Source organism: Lipotes vexillifer, unplaced genomic scaffold (genome assembly GCF_000442215.2).
Source record: "Lipotes vexillifer unplaced genomic scaffold, Lipotes_vexillifer_v1.1 scaffold48, whole genome shotgun sequence".
In the NCBI taxonomy this organism is placed as follows: domain Eukaryota; kingdom Metazoa; phylum Chordata; class Mammalia; order Artiodactyla; family Lipotidae; genus Lipotes; species Lipotes vexillifer.
Genome location: NW_006780801.1, coordinates 406,692 through 427,043, shown reverse-complemented (window position 1 = coordinate 427,043; position 20,352 = coordinate 406,692).

Sequence of the window (20,352 nt, the reverse complement as noted above, 5' to 3'; positions counted from 1 at the left end):
ACACACACACACACACACACACACACACACACACACACACACACACACACACACACACACACACGTATATACAGTCCTATGGGACCACAAGGTTAAGTCCCCCTGGTTATCAAAGACAGGCGATCAACTGCCATCCCTGGGAGGCAGCCACAAGAACTGGGGCAGCATATACAAAATTCCATCTGTGTGATACCCTGGAAGGAGGTGGTGGGAAAGTACAAAGTTAGCACCCACCCTCTGAGGTCTCTGGAGAAGATTACAGGTGGCCCTAAGAAGTGTGTTTAATTAGAAGCCTGCCTCTCAGGTCATAGCTATGAAGATGAACTAATAGGCCTCTTTTACAGAAAGACTAGGCACCTCATTCTGTTGCTTCTTGGTGTGCCCTAGGAATGGTAGCTGGTTAAGAATGTCTCCATTGATTACAGTCCCCCGGGACCCATAAGTGTAAGCCCCACTGGCCACCAGAGCCAGGTGAGCTAGAGGTGTCCCTTGGGCAGCAGCTGCAAAAATCAGGCGCCAGACGGGTACAAGCTCTTTTCCAAGAGATACTAGTGACTTCCAGTGAGGCAGAGGGAGAATGAATAGATACCATTTACTGACCTCCATCCCTGGAGTCCCTAGAGAGCATCTCAGTAGGATCCTACATGTGTGCCAGACCAGAAACTGGTCCCTTAGCCTCCAGAACAAGCAAATAGGCCTCTTTCACAGAAAGACTGAGGATGTGCTTTAGTCTATTTTCTGTGCTGTGCCCTGGGAGTGGTAATTGGCCAAGGACTGTTCCATGGGACACAAGAATGCAAGCCCTGCTGGCCACCAGAGCCAGGTGGTCAAGGGACATCCTCTGGGTGGCAGCCACAAAAACTGGGGTGCTAGATGAGGATACAAACTCCTGTCTGGGAGATACTGGTGAGCTGGAGCAAGGCAGAGGGAGGGCACAAAGATGGCAGTCACCAGCCTCCATCACTGGAGAGTATTTCAGGAGACCCACAGATGTGTGTTAAATTATATGCCTGCCCCTTTAAAGGTCATTGCTTTAAAATAAGCAAATAAGACTCTTTCATGGAAAGTCTGGGCTCTTTGCAGTTGGTTGATGCTGTGCTGGACTCTGGGGTGTGTGGGTTAATATGCACAAGCCCTTTAAGAAATGTTTCTCAGTTTGCTATAGCTTTGCTGGTCTCCTGAACACGTGTCCCATTGGCTTTCAAAGCTAGATGTTTTGGGGGCTTGTGTCTCAGGTGCAGGTCTTAAAAGTTGGGTAGCTCAAGGAGAAGCTTGGGGTTTTGAGTTTCCTCCAAACTGTGGGTTCCTGTGCTGGAGTTAAGATTTATGGTGAAGTGGTATCTGACCCTTGTCTACGTACTTCAATATGGATTTATTTCCCCACATTCACTTGATGTGTATGAGTCACTCAAATAATATTGGGTTTTCTTCAAAGGAAATGGTTCCACGTGTAGCTGTAAATTGGGCGTGTCTGCGGCAGGAGCGGGGTTCAGGATTTTCCTCCATCCCCATCTTTTTTTTTTTTTTTTTGCGGTACACGGGCCTCTCACTGCTGTGGTCTCTCCCGTTGTGGAGCACAGGCTCTGGACGCGCAGGCCCAGCAGCCATGGCTCATGGGCACAGCCGCTCCGCGGCACATGGGATCCGCCCAGACCGGGGCACAAACCTGCGTCCCCTGCATTGGCAGGGCGACTCTCAACCACTGTGCCACCAGGGAAGCCCCATCACCATCTTTAACTGGAGCTGCAGTGGGTTTTGATTGGAATGTAATTAAATTGAAAATTTATTTTTCAGTAATAGACATCTTAATATTTCATATTGACATAATATTTTATATCAAAATATGATAAAACATCCCATGCATCCACAGTGTCTCATTTATCCCTAAAGTAGATTTATATATTTAACTGTAAAGGCTAGGCAGGTTTATTTTTTTTCAAGCTTTCTTTTTTTTTTTTCCACATGTTTATTGGAGTATAATTGCTTTACAATGGTGTGTTAGTTTCTGCTTTATAACAAAGTGAATCAGTTATACATATACATATGTTCCCATATCTCTTCCCTCTTGTGTCTCCATCCCTCCCACCCTCCCTCTCCCACCCCTCTAGGTGGTCACAAAGCACCGAGCTGATGTCCCTGTGCTATGCGGATGCTTCCCACTAGCTATCTATTTTACGTTTGGTAGTGTATATATGTCCATGCCACTCTCTCACTTTGTCACAGCTTACCCTTCCCAAGCCCATTCTCTAGTAGGTCTGTGTCTTATTCCTGTCTTACCCCTAGGTTCTTCATGATATTTTTTTTTCTTAAATTCCATATATATGTGTTAGCATACAGTATTTGTCTTTCGCTTTCTGGCTTATTTCATTCTGTATGACAGACTCTAGGTCCATCCACCTCTTTACAAATAGCTCAATTTTGTTTCTTTTTATGGCTGAGTAATATTCCATTGTGTATATGTGCCACATCTTCTTTATCCATTCATCCGATGATGGACACTTAGGTTGTTTCCATCTCCGGGCTATTGTAAATAGAGCTGCAATGAACATTTTGGTACATGACCCTTTTTGAATTATGGTTTTCTCAGGGTATATGCCCAGTAGTGGGATTGCTGGGTCATACAGTAGTTCTATTTGTAGTTTTGGTTTTTTTTTTGGTATGTGGGCCTCCCACTGTCATGGTTTCTCCTGTTGTGGAACACAGGCTCCGGATGCACAGGCCCAGCGGCCATGGCTCATGGGCTCAGCTGCTCCGCAGCATGTGGGATCCTCCCAGACCGGGGCACGAACCTGTGTCCCCTGCATCAGCAGGCGGACCCCCAACCACCGCACCACCAGGGAAGCCCCCTATTTGTAGTTTTCTAAGGAACCTCCATACTGTTCTCAATAGTGGCTGTACCAATTCACATTCCCACCAGCAGTACAAGAGTGTTACCTTTTCTCCACACCCTCTCCAGCATTTATTGTTTCTAGATTTTTTGATGATGGCCATTCTGACCAGTGTGAGATGATATCTCATTGTAGTTTTGATTTGCATTTCTCTAATGATTAATGATGTTGAGCATTCTTTCATGTGTTAGTTGGCAGTCTGTATATTTTCTTTGGAGAAATGTCTATTTAGGTCTTCTGCTCATTTTTGGATTGGGATGTTTGTTTTTTTGTTATCGAGCTGCATGAGCTGCTTGTAAATTTTGGAGCTTAATCCTTAGTCAGTTGCTTGATTTGCAAATATTTTCTCCCATTCTGAGGGTTGTCTTTTGGTCTTCTTTATGGTTTCCTTTGCTGTGCAAAAGCTTTTAAGTTTCATTATGTCCCATTTGTTTATTTTTGTTTTTATTTCCATTTCTCTAGGAGGTGGGTCAAAAAGGATCTTGCTTTGATTTATGTCATAGAGTGTTCTGCCTATGTTTTCCTCTAAGAGTTTGATAGTTTCTGGACTAACATTTAGGTCTTTAATCCATTTTGAGCTTATTTTTGTGTATGGTGTTAGGGAGTGATCTAATCTCATACTTTGACCTGTACCTGTCCAGTTTTCCCAGCACCACTTATTGAAGAGGCTGTCCTTTCTCCACTGTACATTCCTGCCACCTTTATCAAAGTTAAGGTGTCCATATGTGTGTGGGTTTATCTCTGGGCTTTCTATCCTGTTCCACTGATCTATCTTTCTGTTTTTGTGCCAGTACCATACTGTCTTTATTACTGTAGCATAGTAGTATAGTTTGAAGTCAGGGAGCCTGATTCCTCCAGCTCCGTTTTTCGTTCTCAAGATTGCTTTGGCTATTCGGGGTCTTTTGTGTTTCCATACAAATTGTGAAATTTTTTGTTCTAGTTCTGTGAAAAATGCCAGTGGTAGTTTGATAGGGATTGCATTGAATCTATAGATTGTTTTGGGTAGTAGAGTCATTTTCACAATGTTGATTCTTCCAATCCAAGAACATGGTATATCTCTCCATCTGTTTGTATCATCTTTAATTTCTTTCATCAGTGTCTTATAATTTTCTGCATACAGGTCTTTTGTCTCCTTAGGTAGGTTTATTCCTAGATATTTTATTCTTTTTGTTGCAATGGTAAATGGGAGTGTTTTCTTGATTTCACTTTCAGATTTTTCATCATTAGTATATAGGAATGCCAGAGATTTCTGTGCATTAATTTTGTATCCTGCTACTTTACCAAATTCATTGATTAGCTCTAGTAGTTTTCTGGTAGCATCTTTAGGATTCTCTATGTATAGTATCATGTCATCTGCAAACAGTGACAGCTTTACTTCTTCTTTTCCGATTTGGATTCCTTTTATTTCCTTTTCTTCTCTGATTGCTGTGGCTAAAACTTCCAAAACTATGTTGAATAAGAGTGGTGAGAGTGGGCAACCTTGTCTTGTTCCTGACCTTAGTGGAAATGCTTTCAGTTTTTCGCCATTGAGGATGATGTTGGCTGTGGGCTTGTCATATACGGCCTTTATTATATTGAGGAAAGTTCCCTCTACACCTACTTTCTGCAGGGTTTTTATCATAAATGGGTGTTGAATTTTGTCAAAAGCTTTCTCTGCATCTATTGAGATGATCATATGGTTTTTCTCCTTCAATTTGTTAATATGGTTAATCACATTGATAGATTTGCGTATATTGAAGAATCCTTGCATTCCTGGAATAAACCCCACTTGATCATGGTGTATGATCCTTTTAATGTGCTGTTGGATTCTGTTTGCTAGTATTTTGTTGAGGATTTTTGCATCTATGTTCATCAGTGATATTGGTCTGTAGTTTTCTTTCTTTGTGACATCATTGTCTGGTTTTGGTATAAGGGTGATGGTGGCCTCGCAGAATGAGTTTGGGAGTGTTTCTCCCTTTGCTATATTTTGGAAGAGTTTGAGAAGGATAGGTGTTAGCTCTTCTATAATGTATGATAGAATTCGCCTGTGAAGCCATCTGGTCCTGGGCTTTTGTTTGTTGGAAGATTTTTAATCACAGTTTCAATTTTAGTGTTTGTGATTGGTCTGTTCATATTTTCTATTTTTTCTGATTCAGTCTTGGCAGGTTGTGCCTTAATAAGAATTTGTCCATTTCTTCCAGGTTTTCCATTTTATTGGCATAGAATTGCTTGTAGTAATCTCTCGTGATCTTTTGTATTTCTGCAGTGTCAAAGTTGTTACTTCTCCTTTTTCATTTCTGATTCTATTGATTTGAGTCTTCTCCCTTATTTTCTTGATGAGTCTGGCTAATGGTTTATCAATTTTGTTTATCTTCTCAAAGAACCAGCTTTTAGTTTTATTGATCTTTGCTATTGTTTCCTTCATTTCTTTTTCATTTATTTCTGATCTGATTTTTATGATTTCTTTCCTTCTGCTAACTCTGGGGTTTTTTTGTTCTTCTTTCTCTAATTGCTTGAGGTGCAAGGTTAGGTTGTTTATTCGAGATGTTTCCTGCTTCTTAAGGTGGGCTTGTATTGCTATAAACTTCCCTCTTAGAACTGCTTTTGCTGCATCCCATAGGTTTTGGGTCGTTGTATCTCCATTGTCATTTGTTTCTAGGTATTTTTTAATTTCCTCTTTGATTTCTTCAGTGATCACTTCGTTATTAAGTAGTGTATTGTTTAGCCTCCATGTGTTTGTATTTTTTACTGCTCTTTTCCTATAATTGATATCTAGTCTCATGGCGTTGTGGTCGGAAAAGATACTTGATACAATTTCAATTTTCTTAAATTTACCAAGGCTTGATTTGTGACCCAAGATATGATCTATCCTGGAGAATGTTCCATGAGCACTTGAGAAAAATGTGTATTCTGTTGTTTTTGGATGGAGTGTCCTATAAATATCAATTAAGTCCATCCTGTTTAATGTATCATTTAAAGCTTGTGTTTCCTTATTTATTTTCATTTTGGATGATCTGTCCATTGGTGAAAGTGGGGTGTTGAAGTCCCCTACTATGAATGTGTTACTGTCGATTTCCCCTTTTATGGCTGCTAGTTTTTGCCTTATGTATTGAGGTGCTCCTATGTTGGGTGCATAAATATTTACAATTGTTATATCTTCTTCTTGGATCGATCCCTTAATCATTATGTAGTGTCCTTCTTTGTCTCTTCTGATAGTCCTTATTTTAAAGTCTATTTTGTCTGATATGAGAATTGCTACTCCAGCTTTCTTTTGGTTTCCATTTGCATGGAATATCTTTTTCCATCCCCTTACTTTCAGTCTGTATGTGTCTCTAGGTCTGAAGTGGGTCTCTTGTAGACAGCATATATATGGGTCTTGTTTTTGTATCCATTCAGCCAATCTGTGTCTTTTGGTGGGAGCATTTAGTCCATTTACATTTAAGGTAATTATCGATATGTATGTTCCTATTCCCATTTTCTAAATTGTTTTGGGTTCGTTATTATAGGACTTTTCCTTCTCTTGTGTTTTTGTCTAGAGAAGTTCCTTTAGCATTTGTTGTAAAGCTGGTTTGGTGGTGCTGAACTCTCTCAGCTTTTGCTTGTCTGTAAAGGTTTTAATTTCTCCATCAAATCTGAATGAGATCCTTGCTGGGTAGAGTAATCTTGGTTGCAGGTTTTTCTCCTTCATCACTTTCAGTATGTCCTGCCACTCCCTTCTGGCTTGTAGAGTTTCTGCTGAGAGATCAGCTGTTAACCTTATGGGGATTCCCTTGTGTGTTATTTGTTGTTTTTCCCTTGCTGCTTTTAATATGCTTTCTTTGTATTTAGTTTTTGACAGTTTGATTAATATGTGTCTTGGTGTATTTCTCCTTGAATTTATCCTGTATGGGACTCTCTGTGCTTCCTGGACTTGATTAACTATTTCCTTTCCCATATTAGGGAAGTTTTCAACTATAATCTCTTCAAATATTTTCTCAGTCCCTTTCTTTTTCTCTCCTTCTTCTGGAACCACTATAATGCGAATGTTGGTGCATTTAATGTTGTCCCAGAGGTTTCTGAGACTGTCCTCAGTTCTTTTCATTGTTTTCTCTTTATTCTGCTCTGCAGTAGTTATTTCCACTATTTTATCTTCCAGGTCACTTATCCGTTCTTCTGCCTCATTTATTCTGCTATTGATCCCATCTAGAGTATTTTTAATTTCATTTATTGTGCTGTTCATCGTTGCTTGTTTCATCTTTATTTCTTCTAGGTCCTTGTTAAATGTTTCTTGCATTTTGTCCATTCTGTTTCCAAGATTTTGTATCATCTTTACTATCATTATTTTGAATTCTTTTTCAGGTAGACTGCCTATTTCCTCTTCATTTGTTAGGTCTGGTGCGTTTTTCTGTTGCTCCTTCATCTGCTGTGTGTTTTTCTGTCTTTTCATTTTGCTTATCTTACTGTGTTTGGAGTCTCCTTTTTGCAGGCTGCAGGTTTGTAGTTCCTGTTGTTTTTGGTGTCTGTTCCCAGTGGCTAAGATTGGTTCAGTGGGTTGTGTAGGCTTCCTGGTGGAGGGGACTAGTGCCTGTGTTGTGGTGGATGAGGCTGGATCTTGTCTTTCTGGTGGGCCGGTCCATGTCTGGTGGTATGTTTTGGGGTGTCTCTCGACTTATTATGATTTTGGGCAGCCTCTCTGCTAATGGGTGGGGCTGTATTCCTGTCTTGCTAGTTGTTTGGCATAGGATGTCCAGCACTGTAGCTTGCTGGTCGTTGAGTGAAGCTGGGTGCTCGTGTTGAGATGGAGATCTCTGGGAGATTTTCGCCGTTTGATATTATGTGGAGCTGGGAGGTCTCTTGTGGACCAGTGTCCTGAAGTTAGCTCTCCCACCTCAGAGGCACAGCACTAACTCCTGGCTTCAGCACCAAGAGCCTTTCATCCACACGGCTCAGAAGAAAAGGGAGAAAAAGTAGAAAGAAAGAATTAGTAGAAGTAGAAAGAAAGAAAGAAAGGAGGGAGGGAGGGAGGGAGGGAGGAAGGAGGGAAGGAAGAAAAAAAAGAATGAAAGAAGATAAAGTAAAATAAAATAAAGTAAGGTAAAATATAATAAAGTTATTTAAAAAAATTATTAAGAGGAAAAAGACCCCAAAAAACAAAAAAACGGATGGATAGGACCCTGGAACAAATGGTGGAAGCAAAGCTATACAGACAAAATCTCACACAGAAGCATACACCTACACACTCACAAAAAGAGGAAAAGGGGAAAAAAATCATAAACCTTGCTCTCAAAGTCCACCTCCTCAATTTGGGATGATTCGTTGTCTAAAGGAGGGAAGGAAGGAAAGACAGAACAAAGATAAAGTAAAATAAAATAAGGTTATTAAAATAAAGAGTAATTATTAAGAAAAAAAATTTTTTTAAAAATAAAGGACAGATAGAACCCTCAGACAAATGGTGGAAGCAAAGCTATACAGACAAAATCTCACACAGAAGCATACACATACACACAAAAAAAGGAAAAGGGGAAACAATAATAAACCTTGCTCTCAAAGTTCACCTCCTTAATTTGGGATGATTCGTTGTCTATTCATGTATTCCACAGATGCAGGGACCATCAGGTTGATTGTGGAGCTTTAATCCACTGCTTCTGTGGCTGCTGGGAGAGACTTCCCTTTCTCTTCTTTGTTCTCACAACTCCCAGGGGCTCAGGTTTGGATTTGGCCCCGCCTCTGTGTGTAGGTCGCCGGAAGGCGTCTGTTCTTCGCTCAGACAGGATGGGGTTAAAGGAGCCGCTGATTCGGAGGCTCTGGCTCACTCAGGCCGCGGGTAGGGAGGGTCACGGAGTGCAGGGCGAGCCGGCGGCAGAGGCCGGTGTGACGTTGCACCAGCCTGAGGCACGCCGTTCGTTCTCCCGGGGGAGTTGTCCCTGGATCCCGGGACCCTGGCAGTGGCGGGCTGCATAGGCTCCCCGGAAGGGGGGCGTGGACAGTGACCTGTGCTCGCACACAGGCTTCTTGGTGGTGGCAGCAGCAGCCTTAGCGTCTCATGTCTGTCTCTGGGGTCCGCGCTTTTAGCCGCGGCTTGTGCCCGTCTCTGGAGCGCTTTAAAGCAGCGCTCTTAATCCCCTCTCCTCGCGCACCAGGAAATAAAGAGGGAAGAAAAAGTCTCTTGCCTCTTCGGCAGGTCCAGACTTTTCCCTGGACTCCCTCCCGACCAGCCGTGGCGCACTAATCCCCTGCAGGCTGTGTTCACACCACCAACCCCAGTCCTCTCCCTGTGCTCCGACCGAAGCCCCGCCTGCTCCGGCACGGGAGCAGACAAGCCTCTCGGGCTGACGAGTGCCGGTTGGCCCTTTTCCTCTGTGCTGGAATCTCCCTGCTTTGCCCTCCGCACCCTGTTGCTGTGCTCTCCGTCGCAGCCCTGAAGCTCCCCCGCTCCACCACCCGCAGTCTCCGCCCGCGAAGGGGCTTCCTAGTGTGTGGACACTTTTTCTCCTTCACACCTCCCTCCCACTGGTGCAGGACCCGTCCCTATCCTTTTTGTCTCTGTTTATTCTTTTTTCTTTTGCCCTACCCAGGTACGTGGGGGGTTTCTTTCCTTTTGGGAGGTCTGAGGTCCTTTGCCAGCATTCAGTAGGTGTTCTGTAGGAGTTGTTCCACGTGTAGATGTATTTCTGGTGTATCTGTGGGGAAGAAGGTGATCTCCTCATCTTACTCTTCTGCCATCTTCCCGAAAGTTCTTAAATGTTTAAAAGAATACTGCCTTTATATAACAATATTTTGTTATCACCATCATTTGACATCCAGTTCCTGGATCATGATCCTGTCATGATGAGTTTCTGCTTGTTCTTCTCAATGTCGCTCTTTATGTGGGGATGATGATAAACTACAGCTTCTTGGGAATAAGCAGGGGAACCATGGGAGACCTCGTGAACTCAGGTTTCTTTGTGATCTCACGTTTCTTTGTGAACTCAGTGATGTGGTCCACAAGGACAATAAACAGGGGAGCTCTCTACTGCTGCATGCTTGTAACTAATCTCACAGGCACCAACTTCTGCCAGAATGAACTACAGCTTCTTATTGAAACAGTTTTTGGTGCTGTTGATTTTTCCACTGCCCCCAGGCAGCATTTGGCTGGCCATGTGATTGTGGTACACATCTCTGGAGATGAGTGGTAAGAATGCAACCAGGTATAAGGTGAAGATGCTCTCCTGGATGGATTGCCCTGATTCCCAGTTCACCTTGTCTTTGATAAAAGTGCTGTATGCCTTGGCCCAGGAGTTGCAGTGATTAGAGGTGAGGGAGCTATGGGCTCTTTGTTCATTTGCAGTGATGAGTTACACATCTCTAGTTGCACAAAAATCTGATCTTAGGTGAGGGGTGTGATATACATCCAACTCAAAAAATTGGTAGTTGTGCACCATGGTGATATGTATGGGCAGCTTCTCCATTTTGCTGAGACTGATGACAATATATTATGAGGTTTATAACATATGGAGAAGCTAAATATCTGACAATAATAGTACAAAGGTCAGTGGGTGAAAAAATGGGAATATACAGTTGTATATTGGCTATAAACAATGGTTAATTGGTAAAATATTAACTCAAGTTGGACTACAATAAATTAAGGATACATGATGAAATTTCTAGAGTAACCAGTTAATAATTATTTTTAAAGTAAGGCTATAAAGCCAATATAAAAGATAAAGTAGAATAATAGAAAAGATAGAATGGATAGTAAATAATACTTGAGAAAGGCAGACTAGACTAGAGGAAAAACAAGTGAAAATGAACAGAAGGCACAAGTAGAAAACAAATAGCAAAGTGGTGAACTTTAAAGCAACTATATCAGTAATTAGAGAAGTAATTAATTTTCAGACACCTATTAATTCATAACCACCAAAATTAATAAAGTTAATCATTGAATTTAATTAATGTTTGAATCATAATTTATGATGTGTTTACCCAGTGCAGTACTGAGATATTTCAATGTGTAGAAGGACAACATGATATAGTGATTCTATTCTCAGTTCTTATAGGAGAAAAGAAGACTTGAAATATTATTAAATATTAGACTATCCTCAAAGTTCTTGTATGTAAAGTAAAATATTAGCCTAAAGTAGTTCTACTAAAAATTTGAAAACTCTGAAGTCATAAATAAACTTATACTATAAAAGTTATGCAACATTATAAATATTTGTATTCTAATCATGCACTCTGTACATTATGTTACAGAATCTGTTGGATGCAATAATGTGTGAAAAATTTTTGCCCATTCAGACTTTGTTGAAAATTAAAAATAATTAAATTTACACATGCAAATTCAGAACTAAATGTTTTTTAAAGAAAAATCACACAAAAGTGACTTTTTATTTTTGAAATATATTTGACATAAAACATTGTGTAAATTTAAGGTGTACAACATGTTATTTGACACATTTATATATTATAATATGATTGCCATTTCAGAGATCATTAACACCTCTATCACTTTATATAATTATCCTTTCATTTTAGTGGTTGGAATCATTATGATCTAGTCTCTTAGCAGGTTTGATGACTAAATATAATATTGTCTATATCCATTATACTCTGCATTAGATGTCTAAGGTTTTTTTTGTTTTGTTTTGTTTTTTTGCGGTACGTGGGCCTCTCACTGTTGTGGCCTCTCCCGTTGAGGAGCACAGGCTCTGGATGCGCAGGCTCAGTGGCCATGGTTCATGGGCCCAGCTGCTCCGTGGCATGTGGGATCTTCCCAGACCGGGGCACTAACCCGTATCCCCTGCATCGGCAGGTGGACTCTAAACCACTGCACCACCAGGGAAGCCCAGATCTCTAGGTTTTGTTTAATTTTTGGGGGGTGGGCTACTTTGGGTCTTCACTGCTGCGCATGGGCTTTCTCTAGTTGTGGAGAGTGGGGGCTACTCTTCATTGCGGTGTGCGGGCTTCTCATTGTGGTGGCTTCTCTTGCTGCAGACCATGGGCTCTAGGCATGTGGGCTTCAGTAGTTGTAGCACGTGGGCTCAGTAGCTGTGGCTCGCAGGCTCTAGAGTGCACTCAGTACTTGTGGCACACAGGCTTAGTTGCTCCACGGCATGGTTGATCTTCCCGGACCAAGGCTCGAATCCGTGTCCCTTGCATTGGCAGGCGTATTCTTAACCATTGTGCCACCAGGGAAGCCCCTCTAGGTCTTATTTTACTACTCAGTGCAAGTTTGTACACTTAAACAACATGTGTCCTATCTTTCCACCCCTTTCCTGTGGTAACAATCATTTTACTTTGTTTTTATGAGTATGGCTTTTTTAGATTCCACATATAAGTGATGTCATATGGTTCCTTCCCTTCTGTGTCTATCTCTCTTAGCATAAAATGCTCAAGATCCATCAGTGTTGTCACAAATGGAAGGATGTCCTTCTTTCTTGTGGCTGAATAATAGTCCATGGTATAAATGTACCATATCTTCTTTATTCATTCATCCATTGATGAGCACTTAGGATATTTCTGGATCTTGGCTATCGTGAATAATGCTGCAATAAACATGTGAGTGCATATATCTGTTTTGTTTCCTTTGGGTATATACCCAGAAATGGAATTGCTTGATCATATGGTAGATTGATTTTTAATATTTTAAAGATCCTCCATGCTGTTTTCCATAGTAGTTAAACCAATTTACATTTCCACCAAGAGTGTACAAGGGTGCCCTATTCTCCACATTCTCGCCAGCACTTATCTCTTGTCTTCTTGACGATAGCCATACTAATAGGTATGGGGTGATATCTCATTGTGGTTTTGATTTGCATTTTCCTGATGATTAGTGATGTTGAACATCTTTTCATGTACCTGTTGGCCATTTGGATGTCTTCTTTGGAATAATGTCTATTTAATTCCCCTGCCCATTTTAAAGTTGGTTTGTTTGTGGTTATTTTTTTTATTGAGTTGTGTAAGTTCATAACGTATTTTGAATATTAACTCCTTATCTGATACATGGTTTGCAAAAATTTTTTCCATTCTGTAGGTTGACACTTCATTTTGTGAAGTGTTTCTTTTGCTGTGCAGAAGCTTTCAAATTTGGTGTAGTCATATTTGTTTATTTTTGCTTTTGTTATTTGTGCTTTTGGCATCATATCCAGAAAAGCATTGCCAAGATCAATGTCGAGGAGCTTCTTTCTTACATTTTCTTCTAGGACTTATAGTATTGGGTCTTATGTTTTAAGTCTTTGATCCATTCAAATTAGTTTTTGTGAGGGATGGAATATAGAGGTCCAATTTCATTTGTCTACATATATTTATCCAGTTTTCCCAATACCATTTGTTGAAGAGATGAAACTGTCCTTTCCACATCAGGTGTTCTTGGCTCCCTTGGTGAATGTTAGTTGACTGTATATGCAGGATTTATTTCTGGCCTCTCTATTCTGTTCCATTATTCTATGTGTTTATTTTTATGCCAGTACTACACTATTTTTATTGCTATGGGTTTGTAGTATAGTTGAAATCAGGAATTGTGATACCTCCAGCTTTGTTCTTTTTCCTCAGGATTGGTTTGGCTATTTGGGGTCTTTTGTAATTTCATAAGAATTTTAAGATTTTTTTTTCTATTTCTGTGAAGAATGTCCTTGGTATTTTGATGGGGATTGCATTGAATTTAAGATGGCTTTGGGTAGAATGGACAGTTTAATAATATTAATTCTTTTGATACATGAACATGGGATGTCTTTCCACTTGTTTGTTTTTTTTATTTCAGCAAAGTCTCATAGTTCTCATTGTACAGATCTTTCATTTCATTGGTTCATTTTATTCCTAGATATTTTACTGGTTTTGATACTGTTGTAAATGGGATTATTTATTTTTTCAGATATTTCATTATTATTGTATAGAAATTCAACTGATTTCTGTATATTGATTTTATATCTTGCAACTTCATTGAAATAGTTTCTTTGTCCAACAGTTTCTTGGTTGAGTCTTTGGATTTTCTATATGCAAAATCATATCATCTGCATATAGTGACAGTTTTCTTCCTTTCTGATTTAGATGCATGTTTTTTCTTTGCCTTGCCTAACTGCCCTTGCTAGGACTTCCAATACTATGTTGAATAGAAATGATGAGAGTGGGCATCCTTGTCTTATTCCTGGTTTTAGAGGAAAAGCTTTCAATTTTTCTCTATTGTGTATTAGGTTAACTGTGGGTTTGTCATATATAGCCTTTATTATGTCAAGGCATGTCCCTTCTATACCCAGTCTGTTGAGGGTTTTTATAATGAAAGAATGTGGCATTTTGTCAAATGCTTTATCTGCATCTATTAAGATGACCATGTGATTTTAATCGTTCATTCCATGAACGGGATGTATTACATTTATTGATTTTCATATGTTAACCCAGCATTGCAATCTAAGGATACATTCCATTTGGTCATTGTATAGAATGTGTCCTTGAATTTCATGTGGTTTGCTAATATGTTGTTGAGAATTTTTGCATCTACATTCATCAGGGTTATTGGTGTATAGTTTTCTGTTATGTCCTTACCTGGCTTTGGTATCAGGGTGATGCTGGCCTTGTAGAATGAGTTGGAAGTGTTTCATCCTCTTCTGTTTTTTGGAGGAGTCTGTAAAGGATTGGCATTAATTATTCATTAAATGTTTACTAAAATTTGCCAATGAAGTTGTCTGGTCCCAGGGTTTTCTGTGTTGGGGGGTTTTTGATTACTGATTCAGTCTCTTTATAGGTTTGGTATTCTCAGGTTTTCTATTATTTTCCTGATTCAGTCTTGGTAAGTTGTGAGTTTTTGAAATTTATCCATTTCTTCTAGATTATCTAATTTGTTGTCATATGATTGCTCATAGTAATCTCTTATGATGCTATGTATTTCTGCAGTGTTGTAATGTCTCATTTATTTTATTTGAGTCTTCTCCCTTTTTCTTATTCTAGCTAAAGATCCATAAATTTTGTTTTGTTTCTTTAAAAAACAGCTCTTAGTTTTGTTGATCTTATCTATTGTTTTTCTGGTCTCTTTCATTTATTTCTGCTCAGATCATTACTTTTTTCTTCCTTTTGCTAAATTTGAACCTCATTTGTTCTTTTTCAAGTCTTTGAAGTGTAAAGTTAGTTTACTTGAGATCTTTCCAATTTCTTATATATGCATTTATTGCAGAACTGCTTTTGATGCATGCCATAGGATTTGATGTGTTTATTTCCATTTTCATGTTTTTTTTGAATTTTATTTAATTAAAATTTTAATACAGCAGATTCTTATTAGTTATCCATTTTATACATATTAGTGTATACATGTCAATCCCAATTCATCACTCCACCACCGCCCTCCCCCCACTTTCTCCCACTGATGTCCATACATTTGTTCTCTACATCTGTGTCTCTATTTCTGCCATTTTCATTTGTTTTAAGATATTTATTTCCCTTTTGATTTCTTCTTTGACCCATTGGTTGTTCAGAATTGTATTGTTTGGTGTACATATATTTGTAGATAGTCCAGCTTTCCTCTTATTGTTGATTTCTAGTTTCACACCACTGTGGCCAGAAAATATAGTTAGTATGATTTCAATCTTCTTAAGTTTGCTAAGATTTGTTTTGTGTCCTATCATATTATCTATCCTAGAGAATTTTCCATATGCACTTGAGTAAAATGTGTATTCTGCTGGTGTTAGATGACATGTCTTATATGTGTCTGCTAAGTTCATTTGGTCTGAAATATGGTTCACAGTCAGCATTTCTTTGTTAATTTACATTATATTAGTTTCAGGAGTATGACATAGTGACTCAGTATTTTTGTAGATTATATTTCATTTAAAGTTATTATAAAATATTGGCTATATTCCCTGTGCTGTACAATATTTCCTTGTAGTTTACATTTTTGTGTGTGTGTGTGGTATGTGGGCCCCCCACTGCCATGGCCCACGCCACTGCGGAACACAGGCTCCAGACACACAGGCCCAGTGGCCACGGCCCACGGGCCCAGCTACTCTGTGGCACGCAGGTTCCTCCCGGACTGGGGCACAAACCCACGCCCCCCACATCAGCAGGTGAACTCCCAACCACTGCAACACCAGGGAAGCCCTGTAGTTTACTTATAGAATAATTTGTGCCTATTAATCATCTATTCCTGTCTATCCCCTGCCACTTTCCCTCATTTTTATATATTGTTAAATTCAGTTTGATCATATTTTGTTGAGGATTTTTGCATCTATATTCATCATGGATGTTGGTCTATAGTTTTCTGTTGTGTACATCCTTACCTGACTTGGTATCAGGGTAATGGTGGCCTTTTAGAATGAATTTGGGAATGTTCCCTCTTCTTTAACTTTTTGGAAGAGTTTGAAAAGGATTGATGATTAATTCTTTTTTTAATGTTTAGTAAAATTTGCCAGTGAAGCCACCTGGTCCTTGGGTTTCCTGTGTTTGGAGGTTTTTGATCACTGATTCAGTCTCTTTTCAGGTTTTCTATTTCTTCCTGATCCAGTCTTGGAAGACTGTTTGTTTCTAGAAATTTATCCATTTCTTCTAGGTTGTCCAGTTTGTTGGCATATTACTATTCAGAATAGTCTCTTATGGTGCTATATATTTCTGTAGTGTTAGTAGTAGTTTCTCCTCTTTCACTTCTTATTTTGTTTATTTGGGTGTTATGATTTTTTGATTAACCTGGCTAAAGTCATATCAACTATATTTATCTTTTCAAAAAATCAACTCATGGTTTTACTGATCTTTTCTACTTTTTTTTTTTTTTTTGGTCTCTATTTCCTCTCTGAATGTTAGTATACTTGTTGTCTCAGAGGTCCCATAAACTGTTCTCATTTTCTTGTTTTTTTTTCTTTTTGATGTTCTGATTGGGTGATTTCTGTTATTCTATCTTCCAGATCACTTATGCATTCTTCTGTAAGACCTAGTTTGATGTTAATTCCTTCTAGTGTGTTTTTCATTTCAGTTATTGTATTCTTCTGTTATGACTGGTTTCTTTTTATATTTTCTATCTTTTTTTTTTGTATAATTCTTACTGTGTTCATCTATTCTTTTCCCCACCTTAATTAGTATTACTAATACCAATTTAATTCTTATTACTAATGCTTTGAACTCTTTATCTGGTAAATTATTTGTTCCATTAGTTGTTTTTTCAGGGGTGGCTTTTTTTTCTTCTTCTTTCATTGAACAAATTCTTCTGTCTTCTCATTTTGCTTAACTTTCTCTGTCTCTATGAAATTAGGTGAAACAGTTGCCTATCCATGTCTTGTAGGGGCATCCTTATATGGGAGCATCCCTATTACAGTCTGCGTGTCCCCATTGGCTTTAGTTGGGGAGCTGGATCTGAAGTGAGCATGAGTCATGTTTTTCTCTCAGAGTGTGCTGGCTACTATCACACTAGTGGGAGGTGTGGCTTGAGATGGAGGGGCTAGAGTCAGACCTAGGTGTGAACCATTGCTTCTCCTCTGCTCAATGGCCACCACAACCTTTGGGGGTGGGGGGCAGAGTCACATCCTAAATTGCTGGAACAGAAGGCCTGAGGGTCTGGTCTAAGCTGGCTCCATTCCCTCTAAGTGTGTGCTATCCCCCTTCCTAGCAGTGGCATCTGGTTCCCAGAAGGAAGCAGCGCTAGAGCAAGAGGGGCCATGCTGGGTACCTTGTGTGGTCTGGGGCACATGCTGGTGCAGTCCCAGCACACTAGAGTTCCAGACCATTCCCAGTTTGCCACCCCCATTATTGCCAGTAATGGTTGCCTTCACCCCATTCAGTTGCTAATACAGGGTCCAAGATGGCTCCATTCTCCACAACTGCACACTCTCCTTGGCAGGGACCTTCACACAAGTGTGGAGCTGTGTTGCAGAACAAGAGGGGCCAGAGCATGTGCTTAGCATGGGCCAGGACATGCACAAGGGCGGTCATAGTGACCCAGTCACAGGAACCCAGCCAGGCTCCTGGGCAGCTTCAGTCTGCTTCTTCTGCCTTGTTTTGGAAGTAAGCAAGCATGTGTGCACTCTTCACAAGCAGAGTCAAGGTTTCTTACAGCTCTACTGTTAGTCTCACTGGTTTTCAAACCAGCAAAGGGGACTCAACTTCCTGGTGTCAGACCCTAAGGCTGGGGTGCCAAATTATGTGGTTCAAACCACTCACTCCCTAGGGAGGATCTCTGAGCATGTGTAATTCCCCTCCTCTTCTGTGCCCTGTCCTAGGGGTGCAGGTCTTGACCCTATCACTTCTCTTTCCTTTTTACCTGACTCAGTGTGGATCTTTTCTACAGCTTTGGTTGTATAAGAGTCTTTCTGCTAGTCTCCAGTTTGTTTTCAGTGAGAATTACTCCAAATGTAGATGTATTTTTGATGTGCTCATGGGGGAAGATGAGCTCTGAGTCTTCCACTCTGCCATCTTGATCTTCTCGCTCCTTGTTGATTTTCTGTCTGGACGATCTATCTATTGCTGACAGTAGGGTATGGAAGTTCCCTACCATTATTTTATTGTTTTCTATTTCTCCCTTCAGTTATGTTAGTATTTGCTTAATATATTTAGGTGTTCTGAGGCTGGGTGTGCATATATTTATGATTGTACTATCTTCTTGATGTATTGACCCCTTTATCATTATGTAAGTATATTCTTGTTACCACTTTTGTCTTGAAGACTAGTTTGTCTGTTATAAGTATGGCTACCTGCTTTCTTTTGGCTTCCATTTGCATGGAATATCTTCTTCCCCCTCTTAACTTTGAGCCTATGTGTGTCTATATGGCTGAAATGAGTTCCTTGTAGGTAGCATAGTTGGGTTTTGTTTTTGTTATCCAGACAGCCACACTGTCCCTTTAGATTGGTAAACTCAATCCATTTATATTTAGAGTGATTATTGATATGTAAGGACTTACTGATGCCATCTTATTTACCTTCTGTTTGTTTTGTATCTCCGTTCTTTCTATTTCCGTCTGTTTCTGTCTACCTTTGTTGGTTGGTAGTTTTCTATTGTGATATGCTCAGTCTCCCCTTTATATGTGTTTCTGAATCTACTCTAGATTTTTTTTTTGCCTTGTGATTAACATGAGGCTTACATAAAACATCTCATAGGTAAAAGTCCATTTTATGCTGATAGTAACTTATTTTCATTCTTCAATAAAGATTCCACCCCCTACTCCTCCCCTTTTATATTTTTAATGTCACAATTCTTTTTACATTGTGAATTCATTTAAAAAATTATAGTAGCTGTAGTTATTTTTAATGCTCTTTTCCTTAAGCTTTATACTATAGTAAATGGGTTAATACCCCATTCTGAATGTTTATTTTTCACCTTTACTTTTGTTGTGTTCTTTTATATGTTTTTATGTCCCTGATTAGCTTCTTTTCAGTTCACCTTGCAGAACTCCTTTCAGCAGTTCTTGCAAGAAATGTCTAGTAGTAGTGAATTCTCTCAGCTTTTGTTTATTTTTCCCTCATATCTGAAGGATAATTCTGCAGGATAAAGTATTTTTGGCTGGCACTCTGAATATGTCATTCCATTCTCTTTTGGCCTGTAGAGTTTCTGCTTGGAAATCTGATGCTAGCCTAATGGGGGTTCTTCTGTAGACAATTTTATTTCTTTTCCCTAACTGCTTTTAAGATTCTTGATCATTGATTTTTGACAATTTCATTATAAGGTGTCTTGGAGAAGATCTTTTTACATTGAGATAATAGTGTTCTATCAGGTTTATGAACTTAATTGTCCAGTTCCTTCCCATGGTTTGGGAAGTTCTCAGCAATTATTTCTTTAAATACACTCTCTGTCCCTTTCTCCCTCTTTTCTTTTTCTGGTGTAGCAATTATTCTTATATTTGCCTTTGTGGTCAAATCTGATAGCTCTTATAGGATTTGTTCACTTAAAAAAAAATCTAAGTTCACCTTTTGTAACTGAATTATTTCTATATTTCTGTCCTCCAAGTCATTATTCTTTCCTCCATCTGGTCTGCCCTGTTATCTATGGTCCCAGTGTACCCTTCATTTATTGAATTCTTTAGCTCCAGAATGTCTGTTTGGTTCTTTTTGATAATTTTAATCTCTTTGGTAAATAACTCCTTCTGCTCATTAATGTTATTCCTGAGTTTTCTTGTAGCTCACTGAATTTCTTCATAACAGCTATTTCAAATTTTTTTTTTTTGTCAATTAGATTACAATATTCCATGCCTTTGAGTTTGGTTGCTGAAGAATTATTTTCTGTGATACCATATTTCCCTGATTTTTCAATGGTGTTTGACGGTATATGCTTCTGTTTTCTCACATAAAGTAGCAGACTACTTTCTTAGTTAAGATCTTATGTTTACTTTGTTTTGTTTCTTACAGTTCAACAGGTTGGTAATTAGAATATTTTCTTTTATGTTCTAGAAGGTGGCGCTACAGCTCAAGTTTGTGTTTTCTCCTACCAGAGCTAGAGCTCTCTGAGCACACAGAACTGACAGCAGAGTGAGGGGAGGTATGGGCTCAGCACATGAGGCTTTGGGGATTGCCCATGAGTCTAGTAGAGGAATCTTCCAGCAGGGCACTCCCAGGGGTCCATGGGCAG